Here is an 18,819-nt window from a genome sequence, read left to right as displayed (position 1 = left end):
TGCCTATGTCACCTGGGGCTGAGGCTGGGAGATCTGAACCAGGCCGTCCCATGGGTGCTGCTGAGGGTGGCCATGGAGGGGCTGGCCCAGGCTGAGCCATGCGGGCAGAGCCCTTCCCAGCCTGTTGTAGCTTGGGCTGGGGCTGTGGGAGCAATCCAGTTGCACAGCTCCTAGCTTCCTGTGCCCAGGCCAGGCTGGGTTGTCATGGAGTTGTAGCCAGCTGGGAAGGGCCCTGGCCCCATGGCCTGGGTCAGCTGTGCCATCTATCTGCCTCACCCAGGACTGAGTGGGGCCAGCTGCAGGCACTGCTGAGGGTGGGTGTGGAGAGGCTGGGCTGGGTTGGACCACAGGGGCAGGACCCTTCCCAGCCAGCTGTGGCTCCATTATGGTCCAGTCCAGCCTGGGTGTGGGGAGCTGGGAGTAAACCGGGCAGGGTCCTTCCCATCCAGAGGTGGGGTGTGGGCTAGGGCCGTGGGAGCTGTGTGCCCAGTTTGCTTTTGGCTCCCTGCACCCAGGCCGGGCTGGGCTGTCAGAGAGCCACAGCGGTGAGCAGGGCTCTCCCCTTCCTCCTCCCATGCCACAGGGTAGGGGGAGGGGTCTGCCCATGCCTCCGCTCTCACTGCTTGGTGTCAGCTGGGGCCGGGGTTTGGTCACACTCCCTTCCCCCTCCCCACCATCCAAAAAGCCTGGCAAGTGCTGCTTCCCTGCTGCCCCTGGCTGGGGTTCTTGAAGGCTAGGATTGGGGTTTAAACCCCTCCCCAATTATACTCAGGCCTGCCAGGGCCTGGCCACAAGTGCCCACCCCCCTCCTCAGCTCAGCCTCTCTTGGCCACTGCAGAAGAGAAGGGAGGGCTTGTTCTAGCGCCCCCGCCCCCCCCCCCGGCTTTTGGCCTGAGCCACTGAAGGCATGTGGCTGCATTTCCGGAATCAAAAGTGAATATCTATTCCCTTGCTTGGCGGTTCAATCTACGCAGATTAGACTAACCTGCAAAGATTGAATCAGTTCAGGCTCGGGCTTTTTGAATGTCTGTACTTAGCCTAATGGATTGTCATGGACTTTGTATTCTGAACTCCTTAAATGCCAATATTTGATATAGAAGCCTGATTGAAGAGTTGCACTTATCCAGTTAGGGAGTTTTTGACTGGAAAAGTAAGTTGCATGTTGTGCGTCTACCCTAACAGAGTTCAGATTATAACTCAGTAGTCCTTAAATTATGGATCAAGAATGATTTTACAAAAACTATTTGGTAAATAATTTCTTATACCCAAAATATTTAATAAACATGTAAGTTGTTCGTGGACAATTTATTAATAGGAAGAGGTGAATTTGGTGATGAACAGTTTTTATTGCCAATGTTTCCCCTTAGTTTTGGCTGTGTCTATGACTGCCCAAGAGCTTGTTTACTTAATCTGAATACTTGACCTTTATACTTTTTAGATACTGTATTTTCCCCTCGTAATTGTGTAGAAGGGATGCTTCCTTTTACAGCTCTTGATGGACTTCTCTATAAATAGCAATGTGTGTTCCAGAACTTAACACTGAAGCCTTCAGCAAAGTCAGCATCCCTAGGACTTTTTAAGCCTGAGTTATAAACCACGTGGAGTTTAATCATTAATCACCAGTCTTTAATTAACAGCTCTGAGCTTTGAACAAAAGGTGCTTACTGCAAGGTTGCTGAGGGGCCCTGAACTCTTCAGTGTGTTTTCATTCTGAGGACCCAGTGGCCTTCAGAAAAGAGCCTGGTGGAGCAAACTTATTCTGCCTGTCAAGGGTCATGCTTTGAAGGAAGAGCAGATGTTTGTGGTCTGATCTTCCTTCTTTCACCCGCCCTGTAGGCTCACTGCAGTTTTGAGCTGACTAACTCAGAAAAGCTGCCAGGTCTCTGAAGTAGGCAACCCACAGAAGCAGTGGAGTTCAGAAGAGGCCTGGTTTGCTGCTGAATGGAATCCAGCTTGTCCAAAGTCTTTGCCTCCATCAGGTCAGGTGAGTTTTAAATGGAGGAAAGAGGAAAGTTGCTTCAGGCTTGGAAAATTTTATAAGGGAGCGCTCAAAATTGAACACAAGGGACAGAGAAAACACAGATATAAAAATTGACTTGACCAGTGTTTTTGAGCATTCCCACTGCTCTGATTGAAGATGTTTGTTTTAATGTAAGTTTCTCCCATTTGTAATTTGGCATTCTGCTGATCCCATAGTAAAATGCATATGGCAGATTCTCTACTGATTTGAATTGGCATAGCTCCATTGAAGTTAATAGAGCTGTTCTGGTTTATACCAGCTGAGGATCTGGCTCACTTTCTTGTGCCTTTTGATTTCTTATTCTTTTGCTGTGATTATGATGCTAATTTGATATTGTGATTCACAATGTGGCAGAATAAGCATAGGGGATAGGTAATGAAAGAGCATGAGGGTGAAGAGCGGGTGAGGAGGAATTTTTCAACAAAACCATTTTTTGTTGAAAATGCTGATTTGTTTAAACCTAACCTTTTTGCGGGAACTTACCAGTTTTGACAACACTCTAATCAGAAAAGGCTTCTTAGCTCCAGGGTGAAATGTTGAGATATATATTACTACACCCAAGATAGACCATAGTTAGGGGCACATATGTAGGATGACTGAGAACATGAATTGGCTTTTCTGAACAATTGGAGCTGTCATGCGAGTGGGTAGAACATTGATCATTTACCAGGTCAATATCCTTTCTCCTGAAATGGGCTTGTTCTTGATTTATCAAAAGAAGGAAAAACACCCAGTACAGTTGGATAAAGCCATACCCTTCTCTCTCCTGAGAGGTAATCTACATGATGGCATTTACCCCCATCACAATCCATTTTCAGCCCTAACTGGAGCTTGCAAGAGGTGCAGTGCTTTAGCAATATGGTTATTCTAGACTATGCTGCCTTATTGCTTGGTGCTGTTAGGCACTGAATGGGGCATGAAGGCACAGAGATTTTAATAAAAGCAGACAGTTGCACAGATAGATCCCAAGGATGAGTTGCATTGTCTGCTGTAGCAGAGTTGAGCTGGACACTTTTTTTTCTGTACCAAGAGGTTTTTTTTACAGGGACACTGCTAAATGGAGGCAGTAAATTTAACTTTAAAGGGCCATGAAGTGAAGGTTCTGGCTAAAAGCTGAAATACCATTATTCTTTTAATAGGCCCTTTTTAACTTAACCTGGAACAGGATATTATATTTTACCTCTAAGTCCTTGAAAGTAGAACGCCCTTACCCATGGCAGCAGTTGCTTGGCTCCATGAGGTAGTGGTATACTAAGAAACTGGGACCTAGTGGAATAGTAGCTGAATGCTGTAGTGTGTCCTTCCCAGTGTGAGTGTAGCAGGGTTGTTTGTGGTGGGCAAGAATGGTAGTTGGCAAAGAGGGTCACAGGACAAGAAGGACTGGGGGTTGTTAAGACCTGTTTCTGTCTACACGTGGGCTCAAAATGACTGATCCAGGCCTAGGACAAAATTTGCAAAAGTGCCATAGTGGCTTCAGCCCCTACATTTTCAGAAGTCTGCATGTAGGAAACAGCAAAATGAAGGTGCAATTATAGAACTTGCTTGACTTAGCTAGCAAAAAGTATAGCAACAGCAGCAAAGACATGGAGGTACAGACTTAAGCATATACTGGGTGCATCTACACATGCAATTAATGCTCCTGAATTTTCTGCACAGAAAATTTGGTCTCATTAAAGCAATCCCTGTGCAAGTCTAGATGTGTGCCCCTATTGGGAGTAAATGGAGTCCCACAGGAGCCCCTCAGTCCGCCGCTGCTCCTCTTCTGCTCTGCCCCCCTGCAGCAGCCAGGGGGAGCTCCAGGCTCCTCTGGGTGCCAGCCCTGGGATGACAGGAGGGTATGGGGGTGGGGGCAAGGAGTGGGGGCTTAGTGTCAAGCTCTGGAGGTGGGGGGTGGGGGAGCTGTCCCAGCTCCCTGGACAGTTCTATCCCAGCTGGGGGAGATCAGGCTGGTCCTGAGCGGTGGGAGGTGAGGGAAGCTGGGCAGGTAGCTACCCTCTAGCCACATAGAGATCAGCATGGATCCCGATTTTTCCATGGCAACCAGAACATCTCTCCCAGCCACGTGGAGATTGGAATGGGTCCCGATTTCCACAAGGCTGGCAGGCTCACCTAGATGGGACAGCTCTCCCCACCCTCTGTGGCCCCCTGTTGCCTAGGCTGACTGAAAGCAATTTGCTCCAGGTCAGCATCCACACATGTGATGTGACGCATTAGTTAATGCACCATTTTTATAGGACCTGTATCTACAGGTTAGTCTAATGTGCAGCAAAGCATCTTGTGTAGATGCACCCACTGATAACCAGAGTTCCCACATAGATTTTCTGCTTGGTAGTGCATACCGGGGCCTTTTCACTGAGGCTGTTACCTGTCCTAGCTTGATGAAGTTAGCAAGGGATGCACAGAATGTGGCTTATCACACTGGGCAGGCAGAGTGGGTGGAAGGTGGTTGAGAGCTGGAGCCAGAGCTCCACGTGCTGGGCAGAAGCTGCTGGGCTGAAGCCCCCCTGCCCCCCTGAGTGGTGCAGCAGGGGTGGAAGTGGGGGCGGAGGAGCTGCTGGAGGTGAGGGGAATCAAGCTTGGGCTGGCAGGGCTGTTCTGCTCCCCTCATCTCCAGCAGCGGCTCCGGCTCCGGCTCCTGCTGCACCGCACAGTGCTGCTTGAGGTGGGTGGAAGCTTCAGCCTGGTAGATTCAGCCCAGCACGTGGAGCTCTGCCTTCAGCTCCAGCTGCCTTCCACCTGCTCCACCTGCATTTGGGTGCAATGAACAGCCCTTGTGGGCAAAGCAGATGGAAGGCGTCCAGGAGCTGGAGCCCCATTCATTGAGCAGAAGCCATGGGGCTGAAGCTTCCTGCCTGCCCACCCATAGTGGTGTGGCAGGGGAAGCAGCAGCAGCAGATGGAGGGGAGGGAGGCAGAACAGCTCCCTGCCAGGACTTGACCAGCCCATAGCTTGGGCTGCGGCTGCAGCTGCCAGGTGCTGCACAGGGTTGGGTGCAGCTGTAGTAGATGGCTGCCAGGCTCAGGGCCCACCGGTGCCTCTGAGCTGGCCTGGGCAGCCTGCTACCCAGCCAGCCCCCTCCCATGCTGCTGGGCCTGGTTGTCACAGAGCTGCAGCCCCATGACAGCCAAGGCCTGGCCTGGGCATGGGGAGTCGGGAGCAATCTGGCCGTGCAGCCCCTGCGGCTGCAGCCTAAGCTGCAGCCCTCTGGGAAGGGCCTGGTCCCTGCGGCCCTGCCTGGGCTGGCCCCTCTATGTCCACCCTCAGCAGCACCTGGAGGCCGGTTTTGCGCAGCCCCAGCCCTGGGCGGACTGCAGGGCCATGCCAGCTGGCTCTGGCCTGGCCCTCCGCTGCCCAAGCAGGCGTGGGGGGGGGGGTGCAGGGAAAGCTGGGCAGACCCCAGCTGGGGTCCTGTGCCTTCCTGGAGATAGGGGAGTTCATTTCCCCGGCCCCTCCCTCTCACCTCCTTCACCTGAGGTGCTGCCCTGGCCAGTGTCTGGCCTTAAGGACAAGCCTAGCAAGGGCTGCTTCCCCTCTTCCCTTCTGGGTACACCCTGGCTGGGGTCCCTACAGGTCAGAGTGGGCGTTTAAATCACTCTACAATCTTCCTTAGCTCCTGTCAGGGCCTGACCGCACACCCCAGGTCAGCTTCCCTCCTGCCTTGTGGCTGCTGAGGAAGGGAAGGGAAGGGAGGGCTGCTCTAGCACTTCCCAGCTTCCAGCCTGAGCCACTGCAGGCATGCGCCTGCATTTCTGGAATGAAAATTGGATGTCTGTTCACTTGCAAATTGATTCAATCTTTGCAGACTAACCTGCAAAGATTGAGTCAATTCAGGCTCTGGCTTTTTGAGTGTCTGTCCCTAGCCTTACTGTTTTGTTTAGATCTGTATATTCCTTGTGCCAGTTAAGCGTAACAGGGTGATTGGTTTGGTGGGAACTCTGACAAAGTCTGCGTGTTTGCTTCCAGTATCATATGCCTTAAAAGGAGTGAATTGTAAACCCTGAGTGCCCACAAGGTTGGAGCTGAGAAGTGTGGTCAGTCAGCACTAGTCCTGGCAACATAGGGCAGCTGGATTGCACTGTTCCATTTATGTGAAGAGAGAGACTGAGCCTGTGGCCAGGACTGAGGAAATATGGTGCTGGAGTCTATTCGGATAAATGGAAGCTTTAGGTCCATGTGGACCCAGTGCATGAGGTCTAGGCACAGCAGCCTGGTGACTGTCCAGTACCAGAACTGTGACAGGAAATCATGGAGTTCTGCCTGGAGTTTTGGTGGGTCTGCGACTTAGCTCACCTCTCTTCTAGAGACTCACGCTTCAGTTCTGCACGTCTTGACTGAAATGTGTTAGCTGAGCGGTATGTAGGGTACTGAAGGCTGGCATACCGAGGACACTGCAGGTCAGGAAGGAGGTACAGTAGGTTGGCAGAATAGCGTGGCAAAATGCTTAATATTGCTAGAAATAACACATGCAGGTTATTAACACTTTGAGTTTGCCAGTACCTAAATTAAGGTAAGAACGAAAGCCCTTTCCTCAACCATCTAGCAGAAAGAGCAGAACATTTCTCAGGCACAAGCAAATAGGGGACTAATAGAAGTTGATATTCCCATGTTAGTTTAAAGGGAAGAACAAAAAATCCAGCAGATATTTTCTTCCTTACTTGCTTTTTCCTCTTATTTCTTTTCCCTCCATGTCAACACCAAACAAGACAGGACTAAAATTAATGGGGAAAGCAGCAATTAGCAAATTAGGTTAGTGGCGTGTTGCAGTGTGCCATGGCTGCCAGGTGTGAGGGGCTTTGGCAGTATATTTATTAGCGGCTGTCAGAAAAGTGACACTTTGATGAATGAAGCTGGGTAATCAGCACCCTCCGACAGCGAGTACTGAGAGGCCTCAACATGCTAAACTGCAAAATCAAACCTTTTTTAACCCCCATACAAAAATAAAATAACAACAACAACAAAAAATCCCTGCAAGGAAAACATGTTTTTCCATCAGGAATTAGTGAGAATAGAAAGGGAGGCGGGGAAGCAATTTGCTGTGGAAGAGTTGCCAGCTTCTGGAGTTTTTCTATCCTTGGGAGATGGGACATGGATTAAACATGTATAATTGCAGACAATGTACATATATAAGGGGAGGATGGTCTTTTGACATAAATTGGTATAGCTTCCCTAAAGCTAGTAGAGCAAGGCTGACCTAAAGCAGCTCAGTGTCTGGCCTGATAAATATAATTGTGCATTAATAATTCATAAACTAGCTTGTAAATGAAGTGACTGTGCAAGGTGGGAGTGATGCTTTTGACTGGTGGACAGAAAGCACGTGACATACTGAGTCACATATCCATGACATCCAGGAACCAATATTAAATGCTGGATCCAAAAGAAGGGGTAGTTAAACCGAAGAATCTCTAGGTGTGAAGTGTTTAACTTAACTTTTTGCCAGTGGTAGTATTGCATTTTGAGCTTGTGATTCTCTACAATGTTAGCTTTGAAGGATTCCCTCCTATGGCAGCTGGAAAATAAAACAATTAACGATCATTTAGGAATTTCACCATGCCACACATCCTGTGCAATTAAAACGTTGTGTGAATTCCGGGACAGAATGCTAATCCTCCAGTGTCAATTAATATACAATATAAATTTAATATGTGAATATACAGTAGGCTGAACTCTTAGATTGTCACTTTTGTTGGTTAAAGTAAGCATTTTAAAATTATGCTATTAGTACCTAGAGAAAGCTGCTGAGAGGGCCGTGTTTTGCAGCTGTAGCATCCGGATAACGGATCACTTTGGGGTGGGGGAGGGGAGGAGAAGCTGTGTCACAAACAGTGCATGTGGCATTTTTCCAAGTGCATGATTTGCAGTGCATGATGGAGATTAGCTTTGAGTGAAATGCTGGTTTACAATAGTTAGTGGTTCTGCATGGAGGAGATTGACGCTTCCAATTTCAGTGGAAAAATGTCCTCTTCTTTCTGATTCACTGTAAACCTGGTTAAGTTCCACTAAAAACAGGATAGTTTTTTGTTTGTTTTTACTTTCCCAAATGTTCATCCATGTTTCTAGTTTGGGCAGTTAGTCTGGAGTGAATGGACTTGAGGCTGTGTGGCAGTCACTTGTTAAGGCTACATTGGTACTTGGAGCAAAATTAAAATCTCTCTCTTTTACATTTTGAAGTTAGTTTATTCATCTGCCTTGGTCAGTTATCAGAAGGCAATTGAATATTCCTTGCAATTTTTAAAAAGAAATATTAACTTTCTCAGACGAAACATTTTAAAATCCATTCACCTTTTGAACCTTTATTCTCTTTTTGCTTGAAATCTTTTAGCTAAGCAATCTGATAGACTCTGAACTGTATTAGCATCTTTCCTAAAGCTGCTTTCTAAACTACTTCTGAATTAAACCTAGCTATTCCTTTTATGCAACAAAGCTCCACAGATCTCTGTCAAGGGAAAAGCCAATGGGGCCACCAAATTCAGTTGGCTGATTCCATTGCTCTGCGCTGCCAGTTTTTCCCTGGCTCCACCAGCTAGCTGGTCAAATTTATGAATTTCAAGTTGTTCCTTCAACTTCTGAGAGTGCTGGCAAGTGGCGCATTTGCAGCAGGGGTCCTGTTGTACACACCTCTGTAAGGATCCCAAGCATTTTGTTCCTTTGAAACCGAAAACTGCCCTTTGTTCATGATTTCAGGAAAAGGTTACTATTAATATAGCTAGGATGCTTCTTTTAAACTATGGAGTTAGGCAAAACAATGTAGGGCCTTGCAGAGTTTCTCTAAGTCATGAGGAGAAATTGTTGATGGAGGAAAGACGGGAAACTATTCCTCGTGCTGGAACCCTAGAGCCAGATGCTTTGCTGCATTGCACCTGTGTCGGTGACAGCCAGATCCTTCTCCACTTATTTCTGTACTAGTGGTTCACACCTACTTTGTACTCATTATGCAGAAGTAAATGAATATCCAGAGTGCAGGGATGTACAGTCTCTGGACTTCCTTCTGATTGGGTATGTATCCCAAATGCAACAATAATTTGGGCTGCACTTGTGTGAGTATAACTTAAAAGTGTAAGTTATAACTTGTACTGGTTGCTTTTAAATGGGATATGCTTTTGAGAAGTTCTAGATATATGTATTGGCTGGTATCAGCCCAGTATGGCATGAACATGCCTTTAGCGCTGCCATTCTCCATTTGTCATGACCAGACTTTCCCAGCTTCAGTGCATAGCTCTGGTTTCTTTAGCATCATTTTCTTCCTTCACTGAGTTCTGGCCATTCTCTACCTGTATTAAGGATAATGCTTCTTCTGGAAATTACTGTTCTCTCTTCATTCACGTGAGTTATTATTCTCTGTTCTTTTGCTCCCATTGGCTGTCAGGTTCTGCTCTTTCCCAGGCACGTAGTGGTAGTGTGCATTAAGGAGAGTACAATTTCTGGCTTGTTTATTAAGAACAAATCAGGTTGTCTTCAGTGAATATCAGAAAATATGAAGGCAAAGAGTCCTGAGCAGGCATTGTGGGGACAATGATCTTGAATAGTAGTGGCTAGAGGTATTTTTCCTGTCCAAATTCTGTATGTCTAAGGAGGCGAGGGAGTATTCTTGAAACAGCAATTACTGCCACTGTAATAAAGATGCAGGCTGCACCCCAGGAACTAAGAGTTGGTCACATGCCATCAGTCACATCCCTTCAGAGTATACAGCGGCACCAGCAGTGCCAAGCCACTTATTTGAACGTACTGTTTGCACAGTGATTACTTCCGTGTGTGTGTACTGGGAGGGCTAGAAAATGTGGCGACTGTATGCACAGTGGATCTGATTCTGTTATGTCGATATCAATACAGCCAGAGGTGTAATGTCAAGTGAGATGAAAAGAAGATTCTGCTTCTACTCCTGTTCAATGTTGTTCTTGGCTACTCTCAGCTACCGGGACAAGTAGAGACTGTATGAACCATGTATTGTAGATTTCTGTTTCCAAGACTGTTTTCTGTACAACGGAGGCCCCTCAATAACTCTCAGAGACAGAGAATGTGAAGGTGGCAGAGAAAGAGAAGATCTGTGTGCTAGGCTCTGATGCATCGTAACTTGAGACGGGCAGGCTGCTCCCCATGTGCTAGAGAGCTGTGGGAGAGGCACTGTTCTCCAGTGAAACCTGGGGTCACTTGAGCTTTCCTTGAGACAGGTGGTCTTAGGACTTCATTGGTCTTCATGAGCCTTTTGCTGTGTTAACTGTTTGAACATAAATAAATAGAATCCTGGGCTCCTTTCCAAATGCTCCTTTAGTGACTTTCTTTTTTAGATGGTTGCATTGATTGGCTAAAAAAAATCTGACCTGATTCTTGATGTGTTATACTAGCTTTACCCCAGTGTACATGCACTGAATTCACTGCAGCTACTCCAGGGTCAAATTGTATTTACAGTGGAGATACAGGCATCTTTTGGTAGGATGGTCACAGGAATGGGTTGGCTTCCCTGCAGGAATGGCATAGGGATTTATTTATCCTTTTTTAACCATCATCAACAGTACTGATCCAAGTTTATCTTTGCTGTAATGATTTATCAGGGATGAATTTGTTCCCTGCCTCCTCCTTTCACCCTTAGTAAAATCAAAGACTAGAAGTGAACAGGTTTAAGGGTGTTTGAAAACCTATTTGCTTTAGTGACTTTCTGAGCATTGGAAATGTTTTACACTAAATCTTTTGGCAGTGCCTATGGGCTGGGTAGAGTGTGTTTGTCATGTGTAAGGGGTATGTGTATGTGTGTCCTCTGCTTGATATACGGAGTGGTAGCTGTGCAGCTGCTATTAGTGTTAATGGGCTAAAGCCCCACACATCAAACTGAGAATATACTCCTGCTAATTGTGTACCAGCTGTCCCTTGGGACCTCTGTGGGAATGATGTATCTCAGGAGGCTCTTTCAATGATATGACACTTCCAAATAAATAAGAGGCTAAAGTTAGATACTGGTTCAGTGAAGTTGATTCAGTGCCAGCATAACTGCATCAGGAAATCAGTTTACAGTGATGCCAGCCTTTATCCTCCTGATCCTGGTCTAGTCTATTCCTGAATGGTACCATCTTCTGAGTAATACATCACCACTCAGTCTCACCTTGATGATGTATAGTGCCCATACATCCTTATAGCGGGAGTGCACTCTGATGTATTACGCCCATATATCATGGACAGAGTTCTCTCGGGTGATGTATTAGTGCCCTGAGAATGTATTACTCAAACGGTGGTATTGTTCAGGGATAAAATCAAGCCAAGGAGTGAATTCAATTTAATTACAGTGCAAATGATAGTCCGGCGCCAAGAGGCACTTTGGCACTGAAACACTGGCACCATGTGGAAATATGAGCCCTGGTTCTTTGTGCCATTGAGTTACTTCGCAGTGTACCATGAGGAGTGGTGCCATAATTTAAAAAAATAGTCATTTTTTCAGAGAAGTACAGGTGAGCAATTTGGAGAGCTATGAAGAGAGCAGAAGCCCAGTGGGCAGCAAGGCACTTCAGCAGAGGTTGTAAAGGATTTGGCTTCAGCAGGTCACTTCTGACTAAACATGAATTTTCTGTCTGAAGGCAGTCAGTCAGCATCTCAGGAGGTGTGTAAGGACATTGTGTTATCACTGTCACTTGTAGAGTTTAGACCTGCTGAGCTTGATGATGAAACTGAATTCATCTAAAGAATGAAATATTTCATTCACAAAACTGTGCTTCTTCCGCAGCAGTATTAGGTAACTGAATGTGACCTCTCCACAGCCCCTAAAATATTCAGATTGGTATTTTACAGTTTTGCACATAACTAGGATCATTATGCATGTCTTGAACCCCCCTCTCCATCCCTACCCCCTTGACCCTGTCACTGTCAGAGGGTGGGTAAAACCCTGATTTTAATGGAGTCTATGACAAAACTCCTGTTTTCATTAGGACCAACATTTGCCCAAACCAATTTGGCAAAACATTTAGCTTTGCCATCATTCACTTTCCCATTTAGCATTGTGATCCTTCACATTCCTTGGTATCCTTCTGTGTAAATTTAGTCAAAAACAGCAAGTGGGTGCACTTTGAGATTAAGAAAACCCCATTTTTAAATTCTGAAAGTCAAATTTAGATCAGGCTTATAGTTATTCCAAAACAGGAAGAGTACTTCATGAATATTAATTTAACATTTTTTGCTGTTAATTTTTTTTTTACCTGAAATTAAATAGGAAATGTAGACAAAAACTTGCAATTGGTAAGAATGTCCCTTAGCCCTGTAATTTTCTGACAACATTGTTTTGAAAAAATACGAATGATTTAATAGATTTCATAGACATTAGGGCTGGAAAGAACCTCACAAGATCATTGGGTCCAGCCCCCTGCTCAAGGGGCAGGAAGTCAGCTGGGGTCAGATGACCCCAGCAAGATAAGCATCCAGGCATTTCTTGAAGGTATCTGAAGTAGGTGCTTGCACTACTTCTGGGAGGAGTCTATTCCAGACTCGGGCAGTAAAGAAGTTTCTCCTTATGTCCAGTTTGAAGCAGTCTTCCAGCAGTTTCTGACTGTTAGAACTTGTCTTCCCTTGGGGTTCCCTGGTGAATAGATGTTCTCCCAGTTCCTGATGCACACCCCTTATGTACTTATAAGCTGCCACCAAATCACCCCTAAGCCTTCACATTTTCAGGCTGAAGAGTCCCATGCCTCAGCCTCTCCTCATAAGGCCTGCTCTCTTTACCTCTAATCATGCACATGGCTCTCCCCGGTATTCTCTCAAGCTTTTCCACATCCTTTCGAAAGTGCGGAGCCCAGAATTGGATGCAATACTCCAGCTGCAGCCTCACCTAGGCTGAAAAAAATGGAAGAATGACATCTTGGGTCTTGCTTGAGATGCATCAGTAGATGCAAGCCAGAGTTTTATTTGCTTTGCCAGCTGCGGCATCACATTGGTGGTTCATGTTCATTTTGTGGTCAGTATCACCCTCAAGGCTCTTTCGGTTGTGGTACTAGTGCAGGGGTGGGCAATTATTTTGTGCGGAAGGTCGCTTACCGAGTTTTGGCAAGTTGTTGAGGGCTGCATGGGTAGACCCTCCCCTCAGCCATCTTGGGACTGGAAGTCCTGCCCCCTAATGCCTGACCTTTACCCCCAGAAATATTTCTTTCAGCAAGGGGTTTTGCCATCTCAGAGCCAGAAAAATACCAAATTATATTCTAAAAAGCGAACATCTACGACATTAATTAATTTGATTAAAAAAATATTTTTTGTCCTGATTTACTTGTGTTTGTGTAGTGCACATAGAGATGATTGCACAATAGCTAAAATGAAGTCTTACTTTTGTATACTCTAGGTGGGTGGGGGGCTTCGGGGTGGGTATAGATTTGTGGGGGCTGTGGGTATGTGGGCGAGGGTGTGGTGGTGGGTGTTGTGAAGGATTGGAGGACACGCACCTGGGGTGTTCCTTCAGCCACGGGCATGGGACTGGCCGGAATAGAACCTCCATGCTGCTGCAGGAGCTCCTGGTTCACCCCAGATCAGTTTTAGCATCTTGTCAGGTGAGGCGGATTGGCGGGAATCCATGACTGGGGCAATTTTCGGGACCGAGCATGAACTGAAGGAGGCGTCGGGGAGGTGAAGAGAGAAGACAGCCGGCAGGATGGATGCCAGGGATGAATGAGCCGAGACTGACCCCACCCCCCGGGAGCAGGGTAAGAGCCAGATCAGAGCTTGGAGGAGCCTGCACTAAGAGGGAGAAAGAAGGAAGCAAGGAGAAGAGGAAAAGGAATGGTGGTCAGTGGTGGCAAGGTGACAAGCCAAGTTAAGGGGTCATCCAGGACTCGACCCCTGGAGAGAAAATTTAACTTGCCCTATAATAAAGAAAAAGGGGAAAAAGAAGAAAACCTTTCTACATGGTCCTTTTGTCGTTCCCTCCATTTATTTCATTGACACAGAGATGGGGGTGTGAACCAACGGTCAGTCAGGTGGAGGCGGGGTAGTCACCACACCTCCCTTTCGTTAACAATGAAAAAGAGAACACCGCAGTCGTGGCAGGCGGGAAGAAAGAGTGAGACTAAGAGCCCCACCTAGACTGACTGAGGGTCGTGGTGCCCCTGGAGAAGGCCAGTGAATGTCAACTGGACGTAAGGGCATGCACCTGTACCTGGTGACTACCTGACAGCTGTGTGTGGATATGTGACCTATGGGTGGGTATGGGGTTTTTGGGGGGTTGTGTGTGGGGGGAGGGTGGCTGGAGTGTATGAGGGGGTGTGGGAGTCTGCATGTATGGGAGTGTGAGAGGGGTGTGGGTGCATGTGTATGGTGGGGTGTGCTTGTGGGACTCGCCCTATGAACACATACGCACGCTCGCTCCCTCCCTCCCTCCCTCATTGCGCGCGCGCACACACACACACACACACACACACACACACACACACACTGTGCTTTCCTCACCCCCCCCACACACACACACACAGAGTTTCTGTGCTTTCCTTACTTCCTCTCTCTCTCTCTGCTTCTCTTACCACACACACACACTCTCTGTGCTTCCCTTAGTTCACACATGCACACACGTTCCTGGCCCTGGGGTACTGGTGTGGCTCTACAGCCTGGTGATGCAGCCAGGGGGCACATGGTGCTGGAGCAGCCGGCCACGTGCAGAGAAGCAGGGACAGCTGCCACAGTCAGAGACTTCTGGGTGTGGGGGAGCAGGGTTGGGAGTGGGCTACGGCGGGGTCTTGCTGGCCTTGCTGGTGAGTCTTGCTGGCTTCCCCTAGGTCCTACTGCCCCTGGCTCCTGTCATCTTTGATAAGCAGCCAGGAGCAGATGCATATTAATCTTCTAAACTTTTTAGGTCATCCTCAGGCTGAATAGAATGGCCTGGCAGGCTGGATGTGGCCTGCAGGCTGTATTTTGCCCACCCCTGTACTACTGAGTGTAGCACTGCTGAGCCTATAAGTATGAAGTGGGATCTTTCTCCCAAAGTGGAGCACCTTGCATTTTTCTGTGTTGAATGTCATCAGGTTTTGATCTGCTCACCTTTTGAGCCTGTCCAGATCAGCCTGAATCGCCAGCCTATTCTATAAAATGACTGTGCTTTTCCATAGTTTGGTGTCATCTGTGAACTTAGCCAGTTCACTTCTGACACCTGAATCCAGATCATGTATGAATTTGTTAAAGAGTACTTGTCTGAGTACTGAGCCCTGGGGGACGCCATTGGTCGCTATGTGCCATGTTGACTTGGTTCCATCGAATATCACTCTGTTGGTCTGACCACAGAGCCAGTTCCCCAGCCATCAAACTGTTAGGTTGTCAAGACTGCAGTTCCCCAATTTTACCATGAGGACATCATGGGAGACCAAGTCAAAGGCTTTTTTGAAATCCAAATATATGACATCAACCTCTTCTCCCTTATCCAGGTGATGTGTAACTTGGTCATAGAAAGAAATGAGGTTGGTCAGGTAAGACCTACCCTCAATGAAGCCATGTTGGCTATCCTTCAGAAGGTTGACTTTCATTAGCCTGCTGTTGATGGATTCTTTGATGATTTTTTCCAATATTTTCCAGAGATTTAGGTCAAACTGTTTGGCCTGTAGATTACTTTATAATATCTGACTGTCCAGAAACTACATGCTGTAAACCAAACAGCTTTCAGTGACCATCCATGGCACGTCTTGGCTGGAATTCAGAAGGTTCTCTAGAAAAATTCATATGCTGATTTTACTTCTGGTATGTCCAGTTTCCAAAGCAATCACGATAGTACATTAAGTTTACCATGCTCTTCTGAAGGCTTGTAACTTATGCTGTCCTAACTTGCAGAAAAATGTTTGCCTTTTGGACCCAATACATGAAACTTTTGTCCAATTGTCAGTAGGGCCAGGATCTGACCTAGTCTCTGTACCAGAGGATTCTAATTATTAGCTAATTGAGTCATTGGCATTCTTTCTCTCTCTCTCTCTCTTTTGGTAAAGTCTCCATTGAGGCACAGCCACCAAGGTGTCAGTTATAAATAATTGTCTGGAGTATAGTACTTTCTATCTCTGAATCAAAATGAAGGAAAGTAATGTTTTACAGATGGGGAGCTTGGGAAAAATCAGGTGAATTGTCAACCTGTGCCTTGCACCTCGTTCGCCACCCATCAGCAGCCCACAGAGCCACATGTGTGACTGGCCATGGGAAAGCAGTGCAGGGTGCGACAGTAGTGGTGTGGAGTGGTGGTGGCTGCTGTGTGCGAGTCCCACCCCCTCCCTGCCCCCCTGGCCAGCTGAGCAGCGCATGTGTGGCCCACAGAGGGGCACCACTGCCTTTGCCCTCCTGGCCCTGCTCCTGGGAGTGGGCACAGAGACGCACTCTCCTTCCCCATTCTTGGTTTGGACCCCTCAGCCCCTTCCCTCCCCCATGCACATTTACCTGCTGGGGGGTGTGTATGTGTGTGACTGCATCTCCGTGTCTCTGTCTGCGTGTGTCTGTGTCTTTGTGTGTGTGTCTGTCCCCTGCCTGCTTGGTCACAGCACTCACACAGCAGCAGCAGCTGCCTCTGCCCTGTGCATATGCCCCCCAGATCTCCACCGGGGTACATGCAGCATCAGGAACTGTCCCCCCTCCCCTGCACCTCCCAGACGATCAACTCTCACGTCTCTGTCCCGCACTCCACCCCAGCTGTACAGCCCCTGCCCCTGCCCGAGCCCCACTCCCTCCCTCCCTCCCTCACCATGGGGGCTTTGATCTGCCCTTCCCCCCACTCTTGCCCCCTAAAACCAAGAAAAAATATAAGGGGGTACATGAGCTGAAACTTTGAGGTAGAAGGGGTACACTTGTTAAAAAAGGTTGAAAACCCCATCTCTATTTCTTTTTCTCCTTTTGTTTTTGTTTTTTGGTTTGTTTGGTGCATTAATTCAAATTAGCTAAGTTTCTAAGGGAGTGGCTATGTCTCTCTTTATGTTCCTATCATACTTAGCACCAAAATCACCAGTCAGACTGGTGTTTGGGGTGCTACTCAAGAGTGTATAGTTTCCCAGGGGTCTGCACCAGAAATAATGGCTTTTGTGCAGATGGGAAGGGGTAGTCTGCTGTAGGGAAACACGGGAAATTCCAGAAATCCTGAATGAACCACATCAGAACACTGGTTTTATTGTCTACGATACGCATTCCACCTGCCCCTAGCATTGGCAGCACATAGGTTGGCATGTGTTTGTTTTATGTTTTGTTGTCACACTCACTAAAGTCTGACTCATGGTTTAAAACACACAGAGGAAAGAGCAAGGCTCAGAACTGCAGTAACTTGCGTTTGCTGTCTCTTGGATTTATCCATGTAGAATATGAAGTCCACTTTGGCCTGTTCCCTGAGGACATGTCCCTCAATGCATCTCAGCAATAACACTGATGCCATCAGTGGCTATGTAATGGTGAAAACTGTTTGTCCCTCTTCGTGGCTGGCCTTCTGCTCATTCCTGTGTTTGAATTCATTTTTGTGACACTCATTAGAGTTGTCAATGACTTGTAGTGATCATTGTACTGTTATGATGCCTGTTGTAAAAGTTTCTATAAATAGCATTTCCTGTTTCCCAAGTCTATGCTAGCTCAGCTGCCTTTGTTTTTAGCAAAAAGCCAGGTTGATGCTAAGCAGAAATATTTTTTAAATCTCTTTATTAAACGTAAAAAGATGCTGTGTCTAACTAAAAGGAAAGGTGCCCTCTGAGTATTTTTAAAGCTTCCAAAAATAGTTTCAAGTCTCTGGCAAAGCTCATGTAACCAGCATAGAGGTAGGAAGCACAGTTCAATGGAAAAGATGATGCCAACTAGTGTCAATGGCTAAGTACAGATGTTCAAAAAGCCCGAGCCTGAATTGATTCAACCTTTGCAGGTTAGTTTAACCTGTGTAGATTGAACCCATTTGCAAGTGAATAGACATTCATGTTTGCTTCCAGAAATGCAGGCACATACCTACAGTGGCTCAGGCTAGAAGCTGGGGGGTGCTAGAGTGAGCCTTCGGCGGCAGGGAAGGTGTGCTGTGGGGGTGGTGTGGCCAGCTCCTGCAGGCTGAGCATGACTGGGGAGGGGTTTAAACCCCCACCCTGGCCTGCATGGTCCCCAGTCAGGGTGTGCCTGGAGGAGGCAGAGGGAAGCAGTCCCTGCCAGGCATTTCCCACCCATCCCCTCACCGCTGGAGTGGCAGGGGTGGGGGTGTGGCTACATACTGACCCAGCATGGCCCTCTGAGGTGAAGGGGGCAGGAAGGGGGTTTATTCCCCCCTCCCTCTCCTCTGCCCCCTGGTGACCCCACTTGGGGTCTACCTGGCCGGGGCAGAGCAGCCACTGTCAGACATTTCCTAGCCCCACCCCTCTCACCGCTGTAGTAGCAGAGGGTGTGGTCAGCTCCGGCAGTAACCTCGTGAATGGGGGAGGGAGGGGGGCAGAGAGCAGGTTTATTTCCCCTCCATCCCCTCTCCCCCTGGGGGACTGCACCCAGGGTCTGCCAGCCCTGGCTGTTGCCTCTGCTGCTCACTCCTGGTCAGGCAGATCGCAGCTGGGGCTCCCCAGAGGGAGGGAGGGGGGAATAAATCCCCTTCTCATGCCCTTTACCTCAGGGGGCCATGCTGGCCAGCATCTGGCCATGCCCCTGCCACTGCCACTGAACTGGGGAGGGGAGAGGGGCCCTGACAGAGCAGCAGCCAGTGTCATGGTGTCCTAGGGAGCACAAACCTCTTCCTGGTATGGAGGCTGCACTGCAGGTGGGACTGGGGTGGGCAGAGCTGCCACGGCCTGCATGAGGCAAGCAGCACTGGGGGGGGGGGAACGGGTGGGCTTGGGCAGCTATGGCCACCCCAAAATTTGGCTTAGCCCCCATAG

General features: G+C 47.9%; 1 long non-coding RNA gene across 3 annotated transcripts in view; it reads left to right on the top strand.

Moving 5' to 3' along the window:
• The first annotated feature begins 1,696 nt into the window (after positions 1 to 1,696).
• Positions 1,697 to 18,819, top strand: part of LOC132252426 (uncharacterized) — a 269,114-nt gene continuing 251,991 nt past the window's right edge. For all 3 annotated transcript variants that reach the window (XR_009464333.1, XR_009464334.1, XR_009464332.1), the window contains exon 1: positions 1,697 to 1,984. This is a non-coding gene — a long non-coding RNA (uncharacterized LOC132252426). The remainder of the gene's footprint in view (positions 1,985 to 18,819) is intronic.

Source organism: Alligator mississippiensis, chromosome 9, assembly GCF_030867095.1.
Source record: "Alligator mississippiensis isolate rAllMis1 chromosome 9, rAllMis1, whole genome shotgun sequence".
NCBI classification, from domain to species: Eukaryota; Metazoa; Chordata; order Crocodylia; family Alligatoridae; genus Alligator; species Alligator mississippiensis.
This window is presented reverse-complemented; position numbering and strand designations above follow the sequence as displayed.